The following is a 19,466-nucleotide window of genomic DNA, read 5'->3' as shown; positions in this document are numbered from 1 at the left end:
CTGTACCACCCCCCTGCTGCGGGATGGTCTGTATGTCAAATTGCTCTGATTGGTCAATAAATAAAACACTGATTGGCCAGTGGCCAGGCAGGAAGTATAGGTGGGACTAACAGAGAGAACAGGAAGGCGGAAGGAGAGACTGCCAGCCGCTGCCATGACACGCAGCATGTGAGGATGCTGGTAAGCCATTAGCCACGTGGCAAGGTATAGATTTATAGAAATGGATTAATTTAAACTGTAAGAACAGTTAGCAAGAAGCCTGCCACGGCCATACAGTTTGTAAGCAATATAAGTCTCTGTGTTTACTTGGTTGGGTCTAAGCGGCTGGGGGACTGGCGGGTGACAGAGATTTGTCCTGACTGTGGGCAAGGCAAGAAAACTCTAGCTACACCCACCCCCCAACTGAGCCAGCCCTACCTCCTGCAACCCCACAACACTGGGGCATCCATCTACCCACAAGTCCCTACGGACATCTTCGGCTGCTGCCTTTCTCTAGGTTCCCCAATGCTAAGTGCTTCATCTCAGCACTGAAATTCCTACCTGTGGCAGGATCTAGACAAGAGCCTGCCAACTGAATGATCGATCCCCTTAGTTCTGAATCAGTTATTTCCAACTCTACTATTAAAGAAAGTATGTGGTAGAGGGGGCAAGATAGAGGGGATGAGATGAACGGACAGAATCCCGTTCCCAATCCTAGGACCGACTCTGCCGGACGGCATCAACCAGTGTGCCCGGGTAACCCTAAAGAGCTGTGCGCTTGAAGTCGTCCTTGGAGGCCCCAGCAATGCCCAAGAGGATGGTGGGAGGGGCCAAGGGACTGGAGGGCTCTGCTCCACCTCTGCCTTGCTCTTTACCTCAGACAGGGGGGCGTGGGACCCTTCCCTTCCAGCTCTGGAGGGGTTGGTGCTCCTGGGGTCAGAGGAGGCACCTTCCACCTCAGTCAACTTCCAGGCTCGCAAAAGGATCTGTTTGGTAACTTTCCTCTCATTCTGGAGCCCGCAGGAGGAGTCTGGCCTTAATCTATCCACTGTGGTGCAGACTCTCCTCATTCACAGCTCGGCCTGTTTGACTAGGATGCCAGGTGTGGGTGTTCGCAGCAGGAGGAGAGAATCCAGGACTCTGGGCAGAGTGCAGCATGGGACCCCTAGCTCCCATGCTGGCTCCTCTCCACAGCCAATTTGTCTGGTGGCTTCCTGTACCCATCCTCGTCTCCTCCAGGGACAGCAGCTGACCACCTCATCCTGCTCATCCTCCCCCACCTTTAGGACATCTCTGACAAGGGGAGAACACTCAACTTTTTTTTTTTTTTTTTAATTCAGGTTTTATTTGTAATGTTTAAACACAAAACTTTTATTGGTGTCTACCAATCGTACAAAATAGCGAGAGAACTGTGAACTTCGAACGTCCACCTGCCTCAGGACTCCTCTCCACCTCACGGGCCATGTCCTAGCCTCTGAGTCACAGGGAGCAGACACAGGTCCTCTCCATGACAGTCCCTCAGGTATGTGACATCAGCTCTCCTGCTTCCCTGAGCCTTTTCTTCCCCAGGTCAAAGGTCCTCAGCTCCTACTCATCTTGCCCACGTCGTGGTTGTGGGTTCCCTCAGCAACCGCCCGGTGGTTGCCATGTCTGTCCTCTGTAAACTGTTGCCAGCTCCAGGGATTCAGACCTTGGATGTTTGCTTCAGCCTTCAGAGATGAGGCCTCGCACTGAATCCACTTTGTAGGGTTTTATTTTCCTGTAGTCGGCCATGCTCTTGACAAATAGACCCTGGCTCCCAGCTTGCTCAGCTGTAGTCTCCGCAGGAAAGGACCAGGTTTTTTTTTGTTTTGTTTTGTTTTTTCCAAGTGTACCCTGAAGTCCTTCAGGATGATGGATGCTAAGGCCATGTGAGAGAAGGGGAAACGGAATGGAGAGGGTGGATTGTGCCCTCAGAGAGCATCTTTTAAGGCCTCAGCTATCACTGCCCCCCCCACAGGGGGTGGGGTGGGGGCCATTCTGCAGGTGGTAGAAGCACTGTGGGAGGGACCTGCCCGCTAAAGCATCTACGGCATCTGCATTGAGCTATCTCCCGCCCTAGATAGGAACCTCCACTGTCCTTCCGGCACAGGAGTCAGCCTGTCCTCATCTCTGTCTTCACACACACACACGTCTCAGATAAAGGGTTTAAATTGGTTTGGAGACCCCATGCTTAGATTTAGAATTCCCATGTGTCTTAATGACCATGCTCAAGGCAAAAAAGTTGGCATCTGCCTTCCTGAATATGAAGTCTTTCCCCGGAGATCTGTGGCCCTCGGGCAGGTGCCCGTGCCTCTGCTCCAGACTCTCCTCAGGTCTCTTTAGGATGAACTACCAACCCAAGCAGGAGCCATCCCAGCAGGCCTCACAGTCCTTGAGGACAAGGGTGTGTGACACACAGGCTGTCCCTGTCCACCAGCCAAGCTTCCCAGACTGCCATCTGTCCTGCTGCGATAAAACACCATGACCCAAAGTAACTTGTGGGAGTAGGGGAGGGTTTATTTCAGCTTTTTAGCTTTAGTCCCTCATGAAGGGGAAGTCAGGGCAGGAACCTGGAGGCAGGAGCTGACGCAGAGGCCATGGAGGTGCTGCTGACTGGCTTGCTCTCCGTGGCTTGCTCAGCCTGCTTTCTTACACAACCCTGGACCATATGCTCTGAGATGGCGCTGCCCACCATAGGCTAGGCCCTCCCGCTTCAATCATTAATTGAGAAAATGCCCTGAAAGCTGCCCTCCTACAAGCCAGTATGATGGAGGCATTTTCCCGATTGTGATTCCTTTTCCCAGATAAACTCTAGCCTGTGTCAAGTTGACAAAAACCAACCAACAAACAACAACAAAAACAACCAAGACTCTGTCACTTACCTTGGGGACCTTTGGCCTGTCTCTCTGGAACCCAGATCCTACATTTGCCACCATCCTTTATGTTTTTGAAGTGATGCCCAGAAAACTGACTTGGGTCTTTGTGTTCCCAGAAGCACGGCGGCTCTGAAGAAGGAAGGGAGACTCATTGCCAAGGTTTCAGAATCCAAACTGCTCTTTTGTGCACTTACTTTTTGGCCTTAACCTTTGTGGCAGAGTGATGATTGATTGACTGCAGCCCGAGGAACACAACGTCCCATGCTGGAGAGCTTGTCTCTGCAAACCTGCCTTCTCCCTCCCTCCCTCCCTCCCTCCCTCCCTCCCTCCCTCCCTCCCTCCCTCCTTTTCTCCCTCCCTCCTTCCCTCCCTGCCTGCCTCCCTCCCTCCCTCCTTCCCTCCTTTCATCTGTCTGTCTCCCCATTTCTTCATCCCTTCATTTTGTCCACGTCACTGAGGACACTGAGGAAAGTCGTTTGAGCCTAATTCAAATATGAGACCAAAAGGCCATGTTAGTCCACACAGCCTTCGATGCTAAGATGAAGCTATGGTCTAGTCTCCCAGCAGAAAGTGGGTCGCCTTAGCTCAGCTCAGCTCAGTTCAGGCACAGGGTTTAGAGAAGCCTGGGCCCACCCTTCATCAGAGAAGAATGCCCTTTGTGACATGCAGGTTGCATTTGTCTGGAGTTCCCACACATGCCCGTGGGATCCAGGAGATTAACTGTGAAAAATGACCTATTTTAACAGGTGCACACTTGTGTGTAAGTGGGATTTAGCCCAGCGTGGAATTATTTTACCATGGAAATAAGTGTGGGCACTGAGAAACATCACTCTTCTGACCACACAGGAATCAGACAGAGGGTCAACACCGGGGAGTTCCCTGCGACTTGAAGCGGATGTGTTGGTTGGATTTATCCAGAGGAAGCTGTGGTACCATGGGGAAATAAACAATCATACCTACAAAACATGACTGTTTGTGTTCCAATTCCCTCTTCAAAGTAGGTCCCCGCTCTCCAAGGAGCAGGGACTGAAAAACTTCACTAACTCTGTTCCGAAAAGGTGCTTTTCCAGCAGGGAAGCAAACGCACATCGCATATCAGCGTCTCAAAAAGGTGCCAGGGCCCAGGGAAACCGGCCCTGGCTGCGTCCCATTAACACCCTCAGGATGCCTGGAGCAGAACAAAAAACCAAAGGCCTAGGACCATGGACCTGCCTGTCCCCTGCTCACAGGACCGTTCATTTGAATAACGTGAATGGTCCCTGGGGCTGACACTGAAGTCCTGGTGGCCTGCTAGCATCTCCCAGGAGCTGGGTAGGGCAGTAAGGAAGAATTCCAGAAGTGCCTGAGGGCAAAATAAGGTTGTAAGGGTGGCAGCTGGTCTTTCCTGTGACTTCACTTTCACAGGAATCTGCTCTGTGGGGATTTGGATTTGGCAATCAGCAGAGGGCTCCCAGAGAAATGCATTTCCTTAATGGGAGAATTCAACCCTCCCTCCCCACGGACACCCTGTAAGAGGACATTCCCGAAGAGCCCCGAAGGTATGAGTTCCCAGTCTGTTCATCAGGGTGGTCTCTTTAAGGAGAAATGCCTTAAAGAGATGTTGGCCCCCAAGTACAGTTGCTAGGTGATCCTATGCAGGTAGGTCACCAGGCTTGTCTAAGGCTTTTAAAAGGAAGAAAATGTAACCTGCTCCTTGTGTTCCTCAGGGCCAGCTCTTTCCATTTGGGTGTTTGCATAGACCTCATGTGCTAGTATGTATAACGCCCAACAGGGAGCATGTGCTTGCTATACCAAACAAACATCGTTTCTCCATGCCTGCACATACTGGTCCCCACCCCCCTCCTGGCTATGGGTATGGCTGACTGAGTATGCACGTGGAACTCTGTCTTCTGAGAGTTAAGAGGGTACCCATGAGCGGTGTTTCACAAAGGATAATAATTGTGACAATTTACTGCCTACCATGCCACAGGTGTATGATACCTTCGTATATTAATTGAACCTTAACAACCCCCTGAAAAGTAGAGATAGTTTCATTGTGTAGACGAAGAAGCTGAGCTTCAGAGATGCTCTCAAATTTGCTCAAGGACACTCAGTCTGCAGTGGTGACGGCTTTGCCCTCTGCTCCGTGTCCTGTGACATCATCTACCCTCTCCCCAGCCCCTGGGGCATAGTGATCATGAACACAGAACACGGAGTACAAAAAATAGTGTGCAGGTCAGGACGCCCAGCTTTCTTTCTGAGAGAGAGAGAGAGAGAGAGAGAGAGAGAGAGAGAGAGAGAGAGAGAGAGAGAGAGAATTCTGAGTCCCGTGCTTGCTTTCGGCAGCTGTCTGAAGTCGATAGTGTCTGTTTCCTAAATCATCTATTTTCTAGCTTACAGACCCATGGCTCCATTGGTCCTCTTCTCACGTGCCACACTACAGAAGCTCCTAGCTCCTGGCTCACTCCTCCTGCCCCTCTTCCAGGCAGCTATCCCAGCCCCCAAGACGTAAACCAATGGGAGAAGAGAGGCCTCCATAGGGGCAAAGCTCTCAGACTTCCTTAGTGAGAAAATCGATACTGAGATCCCGGCTCCTCTGGCCACCCAGAGGGTGGGCCTGCCTGGGCAGAGCAGTGGACTTCTGTGGTCCCCCCCAGAACCTTATTTACTATCGCCCAGATTCCCAGCCTGGCCTGTCAGCCCGGGCCTGCCTGCAGCTTTGGGAGGCGCTGGGGAGGGCGAGTTTCAGGTCTGATGAAAGCCACCGAAACCAGCTCAGAGCTCTCATGAAAGGAACCAAGAAGAGGCGCGGGGCGGCAGGCATGACTGGACTTGTCTTCCTCTTGGGGTGATGGAGACAAAGACGGCCTCATCCCCAGGGGAGCGCTGTGCCCCCCCCCCCCCCAGCCTCCTTGCCTGGAAGAAGTGACTAAACCCTGGAAGCACAGGCCGCTTCTAACACCACGCAGTGTGGAGAAAAGAGTAAAAGGGGTAAACGGGAAGGTGGCAGCATCAATTCCTGTCTAGACTGCAGTTTGGGAATGCAGCCGTCCAGATGAAAGGGCACATTATTGGAGACAGGCTATAAATCCACCGGGTCAGCAGGACCACATTCACCTAGGATTATTTACAGTTCTTTGCAGTCTCTGGCCGTTGGCTGTCCTACGGCCCTCTGCTTCCAAGTTTCCACGAGTCACTGATTGCGTCATAACCCGGAAGTAGCCAGTCACATCTGATTTCATTTTGAGGGGCCTCACTCCAGGAGAGCGTGCTCCCTCCTAAGCCCCTGCAAAGCTTCGGTTCTTCACTCCGGACTCTAGAGATACCCAGAGTGTTAAGAAAGGGAATGGTGTAGCCACCCCATGCATCGACACCTGGCAGGGCAGGGTCACCAAGGGGGGGCTATTAATTCCGTCTTCACAGCACCCTTGGGCCCTGCCCATCACCTTTGGGCAGTCCGTCAAGGACGTGGGAAGCTGCTGGGGCCAGATGACATGGCTCCTTTCTGAACTGCCAGCCTGGGATCCTCGGTAACTGGAGCCCTCTGCCCAGCCACCGAGGAAGAGAGATGTCACCGAACTCTGCCAGAGCGAAGGGTTTTAGGCATCACCATGAGGCTCGGCCAATACCAAGGAGCTAGGCTGGGTTCTCCTCAGTCTGGAGTCCTGTGGTCTTAGCTGCATGAGGCTTCTGGACCTGGATGATCTCTGCATATTTGCAGCTGAAGAGTGCAAACCTCAGTCAACACGCTTTCTCTTGGGCGTCCTCTGTGTCTCTGCAATGAGACAGTTGGACAAGAGAGAAGGTCAGGCCTGCTTCTGCCACGGGACCTGAACACAAACGTGTAGTCTCAAGTCTCCATATTGGCTTTCTTTCCGTTCCTTCATAGATACCTTTGCTTTGCTTTTACTAATATCAGCATATACAATTATTCTAATGCGCAAACGATTTTCCCATCTGATATTATGATTTCACCTACCTATGATAAACCAAATAAAGTGTCTGCTGGCATGGGTGGTATTATTTCAGATCAATAGTAATGCTGGTACAGTGGTTCCTTGCTATCCCTGGAAGATTGCTCCCAGGATTCCCTGAGGATACCAAAAGCCTCAGATGCTCAAGTCCCTTATGTAAAGTGGTATCGTGTCTGTGCACATCTTCCTATGTTTTAAGTCCTTCCTGTGTCTTTCTATGTCTAGGTCCTCTTCTGATTACACACAGTACCCAATACAGTGGATATGCTGCCGATAGCGGCCATACCATTACTTAAGGAAAAACAATGGGAAAACACAGGCTGTGCATGTTCACTACAGACACATTCATTGTTGTTATTGCCTTTAATGTCTTACTACATAGCACAGGCTAGCCTTGAACCCCTGCTCTTCCTGCCTCTGCCTCCAAGTGCTTGGATTATAGGCATGCATCACCATGCCTGGCTCAGACACTTTGTGTGTGTGTGTGTGTGTGTGTGTGTTGTGTTGTGTTGTGTTGTGTTATGTACATCATTGAGACGAGAGACCAACAGGTATCTTCCTCAATCACTCTTCACCTTATTTTTTGAGGTGTGGTCTCTCACTGAACCTAGAGCTCACAGATTTGGCTCGACTAGCAAGCAATCAAGACGAGGATCCTCTCGGCTCTGCCTTTCCGGCTCTGGGATGACAGGCACACACCCAGTTTTTAACATGGGTTCTGGAGATTCAAACTCACACCCTCCGACATGTGTGGCAAGCACCTTATTGACGGAGCCCCAGACCCTCGACACAGTTTGGCTTTTTTTTTGGTCATATATTTTCAGTTGGTGATAGAGTGACTGTGGATAGAAAAGCCAATAGGATATGCAGGGCAAAATGACATGGTTAATATGTATTGTCTACTTCCCAGGAGCTCCATTCTGCTCTCGATGCTTAGCACATATTAAGCCATCCCATTTGCCAGAGCACCTCTGCAAAACTGCCCAAAGCTGAGGTTGGCTTTACATCTTCCCAAGGCCACACAGCCAGTGAGAAGTAACCCGGATATTTTTAGAAGTAGGTCTGGTCTGAATGATCACACTCGTGTTTGTTCCCCAAGAGGAGCCTTACACAGATCAGCCCTTTTCTTCTCTCCCTTCAGTTTTGCACACTCTTGAGTTGGTATAAGAAAGTAACATCCATTTATTCTTCAAAAAAATATTTATTTTTATGTGTATGAGGGTCTTGCCTGCATGGAATTACGCGTATCACAGGCATGCCGGGTGCCTGTGGAAGTCAGAAGAGGACTTCGGATTCCCTGGAACTGGAGTTACAGCTAGTTGTGAGCTGCCATGTTGGTTCCAGGAGCCAAAGCCAGGCACTCTGGAAGAGTAACAAGTGATCTTAACTGCTGAGCCATCTCTCCAGCCCCCATCCATTTAGTATTTTATTTTTTGTTTGTTTGTTTGAGACAGAATTTGTCTATATAGCTCCGGCTGTCTTGGAACTCTCTATATAGACCAGGCTGACCTCAGACTCACAGAGAGCCACCTGCCTCTGCCTCTAGAGTGCTGGGACTAAAAGCTCGTGCCACCACACCCGGATGCACTCACTTAATTTTAATGTCCTCACACCTGTCTTTTCTTCCCAGGCACCTGGGACTCATGCCCACCCTCCCGCCCTGCTTTCCTTACACATTTAGCTATGGTCGGTTGGAGACTACAGCTTGTGCAGATGTCCTGTTGCAGGAGGGAGTGGCAGGAGCAGAGACAGGGAGGACCCAGAGGCTGCTGCCTTTGGTAAGACTCAGCTGCTAAGTAGAGCAGAACCAGACACGCTAGGCTTATGGGAATCACCGGAAGGAACAGGAGGATTCTGGGAAGACTTCTGTTTGTGGGTGATTTTTTGTTTGTTTGTTTTTTAATTTTTGTTTTGTTTTGTTTTTGAGATAGGTTTTCTCTGTGTAGCTTTGTAGCCTGTCCTGGAACTCACTCTGTAGACCAGGCTAGCCTCGAACTCACAGATATCTGCCTGCCTCTACCTCCTGAGTACTGGGATCAAGGGCATGTGCCACCACTGCCCAGCTTTTTTGTTTGTTTGTTTGTTTGTTTTTGTTGTTGTTGTTGTTTGAGACAGAATCTGGATATAATAGCCCTGGGTGGCCTGACACTTCCTATAAGGACCAGGATGACCTAACATTTGCGGTGACTCTCCTGCCTATGTCTGCTGAGGATTACAAATGTTTGCCAGCACCCCTGAAAGATTCGGTGCCAAAGTCTATGAATGTGACCTAGGCTCTCTCTTTTAAACATACCACCCATCCTGCTAAAAATCTGGAGAGGGCAGTGCCTGACCCCCCATATCTGTGAATCAACTTGCCGCCGCCGCCGCTCCCCAATAACCCCCCATCCAAGGCTTTCATCCAGCAGCTCTGGGGCATGTGTCTGGTTTTAGAGATATGATGGGCAGCACTCTGAGTAGTGGGAGGACTGTGCAGTCTCTAAGAGGCCCTGTCTGAGCACGTGGCTCCTTTCTTTCCAAGTGCCCATCCTTTACCCGTCCCCAATCTCAGACTGAGACGTCACATCTCTACACTTTTTTTCTTTCCAGTCAGCCTCATGAAATACTTCTGACCCTTGCTTTTTAACCCTGGTCTCTGTGCCATCCGAGGCCTCAGTGTTCCACTGTTCCTTACAAATGTGTCTCCTAAGGTGCCTACTGAGTCCCTGCAGCTCCTTTTAGAGGCTCACAGCCCAGTGCTGGACAGAGATCAACCATGGAGGCTGGTATCCATTGCCCAGAGAGGAAGAAGACACACTGGTTTTCTAGAGAAGGGAACTTCCTTTCTATCCTGGGATGGGACAGGACTAGACATCTACACCAGGAATGAAGGATACTTAATGCAGATGGTGAAGCAGGAGCAGGGGAACCAGTGGACCAGGAAACACAGCTTCCTGCAGAGTAAGGATGTCAGAGATGCTAGAAGGCAAACCCGAGGGGAAGACACCATCCTTCAGAGCTTTCCCATTGCATTCAGATAAGAGGAGATGGGTTGAGACAGGTTCTCATTCACTCTGGAGCTCAGGCTGGCCTGGAGCTCACTATCCACTTTGCATTCAAGTTTTTGAGATCCTGCAAGGCAGGGTTTAGCCACTCCTCATCTGATAAGCAACAGGGAGATGGGGTCAGAGATCTGAACATCAAGGGAACTCTAAGATCCTGCTGTGTCTCCCAGAGGGAACAGGAAGGATGTGAGCCAGTGAGAGCTGGTGAGTTCTGGTTCATCTGTCCTGTCTTCATTCAGGCTACTCCATCTGCTCATGGTTCTGCTCACTCATTACAGTCACAGTCCCATTCTCAAGTCCTAATTCCAGGAACCCAGCAGAAAGCAGGGTCTTCTCTGTGGACCTGAAAGCTGTCTTAGACCTATCCCTTACCTCTCTCCTACATTTAAGACACCACGTCTCATACATGATGTCTACCCATGGGCCCAAACTGCCTTCCAGAGTGCACAGTATGTTGTAGTGTATTAGTTTAAGATGTGTTTCATTCATTTATGCTGTTGAATATTTGTTTAATGACGCAAAGATGTGTTGCGTTCTTTTATGTTGCATTTGCTTAACTCTGTAGATCCATGTTACTTTGCCTATCTAAAACACCTGATTGGTCTAATAAAGAGCTGAACAGCCAATGGCTGGGCAGGAGAGAGAAATAGATGGGGCTGGCAAGCAGAGAATGAATAGGAGGAGAAATCTAGATCAAGAGTGAGGAGAGAGAAAAAGAGAAGGAGAGGAGGAGGCCAGGAGTCAGCCACCCAGCCATGGAGTAAGAAATCTATAGAATAAAGAAAGGTAAAAATGCCCAGAGGCAAAATGTAGTTAGCAAGAAATGAGTTAATTTAAGTTAGAAAAGCGGCTAGAAACAAGCCAAGCTAAGACTGGGCATACATAAGTAAGAATAAGTCTCTGTGTATTTATTTGGGAGCTGGGTGGCGGGTCCCCAAAAGTTAAAAAAAAAAAAAAAAAAGAAAAGAAACTACAGCAGTGCTTAAGGCATCCCTCAGCATCTTCCTGACATCTTCAAAGACCATAACACCTTCCTACGGGGACCTGCATAGAAGATAGCACTGCCTAAGATGGAATCTGTACAAAGACGCTCAACTCGAGAGCCCGGGGCTGTACAGGAGGAAGAATGAGATGGGGCCTGGGACCTGGGCCAGAGGTAGAAGAGGTCCCAGGCGGGGACAGCCTCTGGCATTACCTGGAGCTGCTCATATCTGGTCCTGCTACCTACAGCCACGTCTGCCTTCCAGAAAAGCCTGGGACATGATGGCTAGGCCCTGATAAGATAGAGTGAGGTATGCTTTGTTCATCTGACTCACAGCACAGAGGAGCCTGCAGATATTCACTGAGTCATCCAGAAAGGCACCATTTCTGACCAGGAGTTTGTTTTCATTTTATTTTTAATTTCTCTTTCATGTTCATTAAAAGTAGTGGTCACCAAAAAGGATAGCCATCAGGGAACTGGATGAACCAAGCAGGGGTCCTGGAAAAGGGAATCCTTGTACCCTGGGCCTTGGGGGCATGCACACGTTTTCCCAATGAGATGAATCCCCTTGCTCTGAACATGAGTCATATGCAGCCACGTTTCCTGCTGCTTTATAAAGACTGTAATTCCTTCCTTCCTTCTTGAATTAGGGCAAGTTTTAAATGACTGTATGAGCCTTTATTGCCCCTCTCTTTATGTGCCCAGGGACATTACTGAGTGATTTATGGTTTACAAAAGAACACTAGTTCCTTGATCAGTCATTGCAGCCTTTTCTCAAGGTTGCATCCGCAGAGCCTGGGTGCCCTGGATAGGGCTGGCAGTAGCCGCATAGGGCTGGCATTCCCTATCTTTCTGCTCACAAATTCTTGCCATCAGCCAGAGCTTTGTGAACCATCCCCTTCATCTGGGAATTCCCCGTTTGCTTATGGAATTTCTGCTTCCTAAGGATTCCTACTTACTCTTTGTACAGGCCTACCTCCAAATGAAGGCTCACCAAGACCAAATCCACATCTGTCTCCTCATGTTCCCACTCACTGCAGGTCTCTGTGTCTCTGTCTGTGGCGCATGCTCTTTCCAGTGCCAACACACCAGAGAGGTGATAGTCTCCAGGGACCAGGATCCCGGTCCAGGCTGACTTTGCCAATGCACGGGTGACCTTGAATCTCTGCCTCTCTATTGTTTAGTTTCCTCATCTGCAAGTTAAGATGGTTGTCCTAAGCAGGTCCTCAGGGTTAAGGCTGTTAACCCTGTCTCCTGGGAACAAAGTCCAGACTGGTATGTCCCTTTCCCAAGATGACTAGATTCTACTCCCAGAAGGCAGGGCTTAGAAGTTGCGTTTTACTTTTTATGTGTGTACATGTGTGGTGAATGTGCTTGCTCCACTGTGTGTGAGAATATGGAAACAGATGTTAGCATCAAATGTCTTTCTTCATCATTCTCCACCCTATTTTTTTTTTTGAAACAGGGTCTCTCCCTGAACCTGGCTAGACTGCCTGACCAAAGAGTCCCTTGGATCTACCTGCTACTACAAGTTTTGTGTAAATTGTGGGTGGCTGGAAATATATCCCAACCACTCCATCTCTCTCAACTCAGGATGGCTCCACAGAAGACCACAAAACGGATGGTTTCAACTATAGCAATTTGTCTCTTGTGTTTCTGAAAGCCGGAAGTCTAAGATGTGGACTTTGACTGCCTTGGTAACGGGTGAGGGGTCTCTTTCTGGCTTGCAAATGGAAGCCTTCTGGCTGTGTTTCCATGTGGAGGAGCTTCTGGTCTCTTCCTATGAGAGCACCAAATACAGCACATCGTGGTCTAGTGTTAGGGGGACACAGATCTGTTGACAGCACTGTTGATGTCTCAGGTCTTGGAGAAAGTCAAGCTAAGCTAACAAGGCAAATGGACGTCCAAATTCTAATTTCTCCTATAATCACCAACACGTTTTCTTCCCTATTCTTTTTTATTACAGCTTTCTTGGTGGGTCTGGAGTATTTTTAATTTGTACTTCACTGATGGCCATTTATCCATCTTTTCATTAGTTTTATTTTTTGATCATTGTTATAGTTTTGGAGGAAATAATATGTAATACTTTGCCTACTTTGAATTGTATTTTTTTTTTTTTTTTTTTTTTTTTTTTTTTTTAAGACAGGGCTTCTCTGTTGTAGCCCTGGCAGTCTGGTACTTGCTTTGTAGTTTGTAGACCAGGCTGTCCTTGAACTCACAGAGATCTGCCTGCCTCTGCCTCTCAAGTGCTGAGATTGAAGGCATGTGCCACCATAGCCAGGCTGTGTTGGCTCTTTATTATTGGGATTTGTTTTTTGTTTTGTTTGGGTTTCGTTTAAAGAGAGGGTCTCACTATGTAGCTTTGGTTGGCCTCAGACTCTCAAAATCTACCTGCCTCCACCTCTTGAGTACTGGGATTAAAGGTGTGCACCACTATGCCATGTCTTTGTTGAGTTTTAGGTTATATAGATAGACCATAGATAGATAGGTAGATAGATAGATAGATAGATAGATAGATAGATAGATAGATAGATAGACAGACAGACAGATAGATAGATAGATAGATGGATATGGGCTACCAGGTAGATGCTGGAAATTGAACCCACATCCTCTGGAAGAGCAATCAGTGCTCCCAACCAGTGAACCATCTCTCCAGCTCCTCCTTTACATATTTTAGATATAAATCCCTCATCCTATATTGGCTTTACAACGGGTTCCCATTCTGACACTAGTCTTTGTGTCTTTTTGCTGGTGTCCTCTGCGACACAAATATCTTTATTATCAATGAAATCCAACTCACCCAGTTTTTCTTCTACTGTTCACACCTTTGGTGTGTATCTGAAAATCCATTGCCTAATCCACAGTCAAGACAACTTATTCCTGTGTGGTCCTCTACAGTTTTGTCATCTTAGTTTTATGTTTGCTCAAGTTTGGGGCCCATTTTGTTGGTCTTATGTTTGCTGTGAAGGATGGGAAATTCACCCCTTGCCCTTCTTCTGGCTTCTGGGCTTGTGAATCTCTTGCTTTCACAGAATGTAGTTCTGTGTTTTCTTTCTCCTTTTGGGGGCGGGGAAGGGTTTCAGGACACGGTTTCTCTGTGGAGCCCTGGCTGTCCTGGGACTCTCTCTCTCTCTGTAGACCAGGCTGACCTTGAACTCACAGAGATCCACTTGCCTCTGCCACTCTAGTGCTGGCATTAAAGGCGAGTGCCGCCACCACCACCTCACTCTCATCTAAAGGTTCTTGATGTAATTAATCTGCAAAAATTTTTTAAATTTTATTTTAAGTTACCTCAGTAGGTAGTGGGAGTTGGGACTTGGACATACAGGAAACCAGGGTCAACTTCCTGTCTTACAAGGCGACTCACTTCTCTGTGAGTCACATGTTTATCAGTTGCCTCAAAGAGGAGGAGCCCGGGAGATGGTAATAATGAATACAGGGTTCCTGTCCTGGAGAGTACCCCTGCCTACTTGGGACATGCGCAGCAGAAATACAAGAAGGTAAGCGCCTGGGGACCAGAATGGAAAGACCAAATGGAAGCCCAGGTCTTTGACAAGAAACCAGGGAAGGCTCTGGAAGACAGTCGGGAACACCAGAACACAGCTACTGTTGAGATTGTCCGGAGGAGGGGGTGGGCTGTGGAAGAGACGAGAGCAGAGGGAGGGAGGGCGTCACTCAGATCTCAGTCACTCAGACCTCAGCCCTGCCTGTTGTAGTTCTCTTCAGAGCCTGTGAAGATGGGCGACAAATCTCTATGCAGGACGCCATGGCCATGTTTTCAGCAGCCCCCCTACTGGCCTGCTGCTCATGTTGAGCCGACCCTGCAGATAGCAAATGTGGTCTCACTACTAGCTCCTTACACCTTCCCTGGATCCTCTGCAGAGAGTTCCCCAGACCCGGTCTACACCCATGCTGAAGGCGGTCAACATCTCGCTTCCTCACTTGGCAAGAAAAATCTCTCCGAGGCACAGCAGTTCCCAAGCTTCCTTCCTCTCACGCCGTGTCTTGCTGCAAACCCTTGCCACCACAAACAGGACAGCGGAGGCCATCATCTGTGTGCCGAGTCACCTTTAGAGGTGACTGTGGCACAGCTGTGGTCACGAAGTACTTTTGCTCCAGATCCTGTGGCCAGAGAGAGGGCCACACAGGGAGAGGGCGGGTGGTGTATGGAAAGGTGGGTCACACTGGCCTGGTCCTAGGGGCTCTTGAAAATCTCAGTTAAAGAGGTGTTGCCTCGCCCAGTTGGACCTTAGCCTTAGCCTCTCCCTTCTGGAAGGCAGAGGCTGAGGACAAAGAGGAAAATGGATTCGCATCATAAAAGCTCCCAGGGTCTCTTGGTGGCTCGAAGGGAAACACATCACAGAAGCAAGGCTTGTGACGAGCAGCCATGTTGGACCAGCCATACCACCTCAGCCACAGAAGAACATGCCGGAGAGTTCATCTGGGAAGAACCCACGGTGGGGTGACATGTCTTGACACGGGAAAAGCATGTGCTGAGGGCGCGCCCTCCACCCCCAGAGACAGCTGTGTGACACCAAGGTCAGTAAGTGTGGACGTGAACGTGTGACGTCGAATGTGGAAGAGGTAGGAAGTTCCCTCCTCTTCGGCACAAGTTTTCCCTCAGGTTCTGAAGGAGGCATGTGATACTCTCTACCACCTCCCCCCACCCCTTTTTTTTTTTTGCAGTATTCTTTTAGCTCATGGTCTGCATCCTCAGTGCTTCAGAAAGTCCCCCTGAAACAGTCTGAGAGTGCTCGGTCCCTCTCTAAGTCACACAGGGAGAGCGACTCCCAGGGTCAGCCCCACAGGACAAAACCAGCTGGTGTTCCACCTCTGGAATAATTGGGAGCGGTAGTAAACCCAAGGCAGGCCACTTGGTCTGCAGTTTCGGACCCACCGTGATCAGACTCTGGAGGCTTGGAGCATGCCATCTAAGTGGGTCTCCATGTTCTCTCCGTAAGGTAAATCCAGGACCATTTGATTTTTGAGAGTTTAGTCTAGGAGATGGCAAACGGCAGTGTTTTGGCAACCTGTCCTCTCCTTGTTTTGTCAATAAAGCTTTAATGGAACATACCTTCGTCTATTCGTTACACACCACCTCTGGCTGCTTTTACACGTCAGCAGCAGAGTTGGGTGGCTGAGACAGACACCAGCTACATGGCCTGCAGCTGCAAAAGTTTAATATCTGATCCCTTAAGGCAAAAAGTTGGGCAACCACAACAGGGAAACGGAGCCAAAGGGGGATGAGAGTGTTTGCCAAAACTCTTAAAGTGAGTCAGGGCAGAGGATATAATGGTTTCTTTCTGATTTATATCAACCAGAAGTTCTCACCTGGCCCAAAGCTCACTACCTGATCTAAGCTGTGCTGGAGAGAGAGCTGGGAGATGAGGAGCCTGCTCCCTGGGAGGGGAGAAGCCCGTGGGGTGGGGTGGGGTGGGGTGAGGTAGAGCCTGAAGCCTCAGTGGCAGGGATAGTCTGCCTGTCTGTCTGTATGGCTCAGTGTCAGGCTGCTGCGCTCCTGAGAGGAGCCAGGTGACGCTCTTGAGAGGCGCAGGTTCAGCCTGGGATCCGATGAGAGCCGCCCCCGCCCCCCCGGACCTTTTAACCCCAGGTCACGCAGATCTAGGTAAACGCTCCGTGGCTTTTGAACCACCAGGAGACATTTCTCCTTGCCTCTTTACTCCCTGTTTCCTCCTTCTGCCATTTATTAATCTGCCTGGTTAACCATTGAACCCAAGGCAGCCTCCTCTTGTTCCCAATCCTGTTCTCCCTGCTGGCTTCAGAAAAGGGGCGCTCACTAAACAAACCTACTGTTCTTTTGTTTCTTTTCACAGCTGAAATCAACTGATAAAAGAGGTGGGGCTGGGGTGCTGTTTGCCAAAAAGACACTCCCCAAAACCTGTGCCCTGGTGAGGGGGTGAGAAGTCCTTCCCAGGGCAGGCCAGCCATGCTTAGAAAGAGATCCATCAGCCGTAACATGCATGCACACACACACACACACACCCCCCAGCACACACACACACACACACACACACACACACACACAGCTTAATCAGAGTGGTTGTATAACTTAGAGAAGGAGTTTATCATTTCTTCATTGAAAACGTCAGATTCCTTGTCTCTAAACACAAGCTTCATTTGGGTTTAGCTCCCTCGATTAAAGAGGCGTGGCTTAGAGAGAAAGGGCCAGTTGGGGGAAGAGAGCTGGAGGGATGGGAGAAGGGAAAGTGGTGAAAAGGGAGAGCCTTCTGTGTGGAGGGCTATGGAGGGCTATGGAGCTTGACATCAATCCCTGCTTTTCCTTAAATTGTTAGAATTCTCTAGAGCCTCAGCTCGGCGAGGGCCAGCATCATATTTATTCACTACCATATCCTCAGCACCAAGCTCAGAGTCTGGCAAGGGGTAGATGCTTAAATCTCTGTTAAATGAGAGACTGTATGAAATTAGTACTGTGGTCACTAGTCCCAGTCTTCTGGGGGTGATGGAGGCATCACATTATTCACTGGTTACTTTTTCTGAAGCATTCAGAAGCCTTTGCCCAGTTAGGGAGAAAGTCGTGAAGGACAAGAAGGGCCCCCCTTGAACCATGAATACAGCTCCAGAGAAAGTTAACAGCTTGTCTGTCAAACACTCAGGGACAGTGCCCAGCACAGCCCTTTACTGTGGCTTTCCACCTGTCATTGAATGGGACAGATTTCCTCCGTGGGCGTTGCTACTCTAATTAGACTCCCTCTGGTTGTGAGCACTGGTGTGTGTTGGACATTTCATCTGCATTTCCCTAGTGCTCACGAAAGCTTTGCGACGTGCTGTGCTCCCCTTACGGTTTACAGTGAGAGGCAAACGGATGTGTCAAGGTTGGAGAGCGCAGCGTGGCCCGTCCGAGGCTTGTCTGATGCCAGAGACAGTATTTTCTCCACCACACATGACTTTCTGCCTCTAACTAGCTCTGGGAACCGAGGCAGTCACTTCTCTCTTGGCCTCAGTTTCCACAGTCTCAAACCCAGAGAGCTGAAAAAAAAATTACTTAGAAAAAGTTCTTCCACAGGCGGGTCTGGAACAGGCAGCTTTATTTTCTCCGAACTTAATTTTGCTTCTTGTTGGCTTTTGTTTTATGTGCATTAGTGTTTGTCCTGCATGAGGGTGTCAGATGCCCTGGAACTAGAATTATGGATGCTTGTGAGCTGCCATGTGGGTACTGGGAATTGAACCCAGGTCCTCTGGAAGAGCAGTCAGTGCTATCAACAGCTGGGCCATTTCTCCTGCCCTTAATTTTGCTTCTTGAAGTTAAGAGAAGAACAGCATTTATTGAAAGCTGCTCAAAATGTTTCGGGCTCTCTCAGCTCGGGGACACTTTTGAACACCCTGCTAAGGCCTGGCCCTGCTCCTTTTAAAAGGGCTGCTGCCCTTTAATGCGGACTCCAGGCTCAGCTGGGCACCAGGACCAGCCTGTCACCCTTCACAGTGGTTCCCGCACTAGTTCAGGTTGCTTTTGTGTGGATGTTAAAGCAGCCAGCCCCTTTCAGGGGAAGTTCCCGGCCTCCACCAGCCTCTGGGGAACCTGAAGATGTCTTTGCTCCTGAAGAGAACTTCGCAGGATTAGAGGGCAGAAGGGGTGGTTTTGGAGGGGTGGAGATCCTGGGGAGCTAGCAGCGCTCAAGGTGTGGAATCTTAACTCAGTCCTGTAGCCCAGCTGAGGAGATGGAGGAAGTTCGGGATTCTCAGCACCAGGAGGAACACCGCCTCAGTTTCCCGACTGCTTCTGCATCAGAGTCCTTGGTGAAGATGGAGGGACGTCTAGTCTACCTTGTGGAGCCAGGGTTGGGAACCACTGCTCTCTCTTTTTCACAGCCAATCCTGCAACCTCCAATGTCGTCACCTAGAGTCCTAGAAGGGAGTCACTTACCAAGCCTGACCCCCTAGCTGCTGGTAGAGCTGGTACTCACACTGGCAACTGAGCAGGTGCCTGGATGTCTGATGCGGCCATTAGGAAAAGAAAAGGTGGTAGTTTGTGCTGGTCCAGAGAACCAAAATCTGGGGCAGTTATTTGAACATTTGGGCACTTTATTTAGGCTATCTTGAGGACCGATCAGACTAAGACAAGGCCATGAGGGATGTCTCTGCTTTGCCATGAAATGTATGTGCATGCAAGTGAGCATGCTCCCCCTAATAAATAAGTAAAAATTTTATTTTGGAAATAGGGTCTCAATGTTTACTCATGGCTGTTCTGGAATTTACTATGTAGACTAGACGGGTCTTGAACTTACAGAAATCTGCCTACTGTTGTCTCTCAAGTAAGATCTGGGATTAAAGGCACCGTGAAGAGATTAGTATATGAGAGCTTTGCTATCAGCAATGGGATTTGTACTCTGAGAAGACTCTGGAGGGAGCATGTTTGCCCCTCCTGCCAGTGAGGGCACAAGAAGAAGATAGCATCTAGAACACCAGATGCCAGGTCTGATGGCACCTTGATCTCAGAGTTTCTCACCTCAGAAACCATGAACCAAACATTCTGCTGCTTATAAGTTCCTCAGTTGAAGCATTTTGTTCTAGCAACTTGAATGGACTGATACTGACTATAAACACACTGGACAAAACTGCTCTGTTACGAGGC

At 49.3% G+C, this 19,466-nt stretch overlaps 1 long non-coding RNA gene across 1 annotated transcript; it reads right to left on the bottom strand.

Moving 5' to 3' along the window:
• Positions 1-1,844: 1,844 nt before the first annotated feature.
• Positions 1,845-3,160, bottom strand: LOC119088868. The gene is made up of 2 exons (XR_005092603.1): positions 2,883-3,160; positions 1,845-1,879 (listed from the first exon to the last, which is right to left on the bottom strand). It is a non-coding gene; the product is annotated as an uncharacterized LOC119088868 (long non-coding RNA).
• Positions 3,161-19,466: the final 16,306 nt, after the last annotated feature.

This window comes from Peromyscus leucopus, chromosome 12, assembly GCF_004664715.2.
Source record: "Peromyscus leucopus breed LL Stock chromosome 12, UCI_PerLeu_2.1, whole genome shotgun sequence".
NCBI classification, from domain to species: Eukaryota; Metazoa; Chordata; class Mammalia; order Rodentia; family Cricetidae; genus Peromyscus; species Peromyscus leucopus.
Note: the sequence above shows the minus strand (reverse complement) of the source record. Positions and strands in the feature narration are given on the sequence as shown.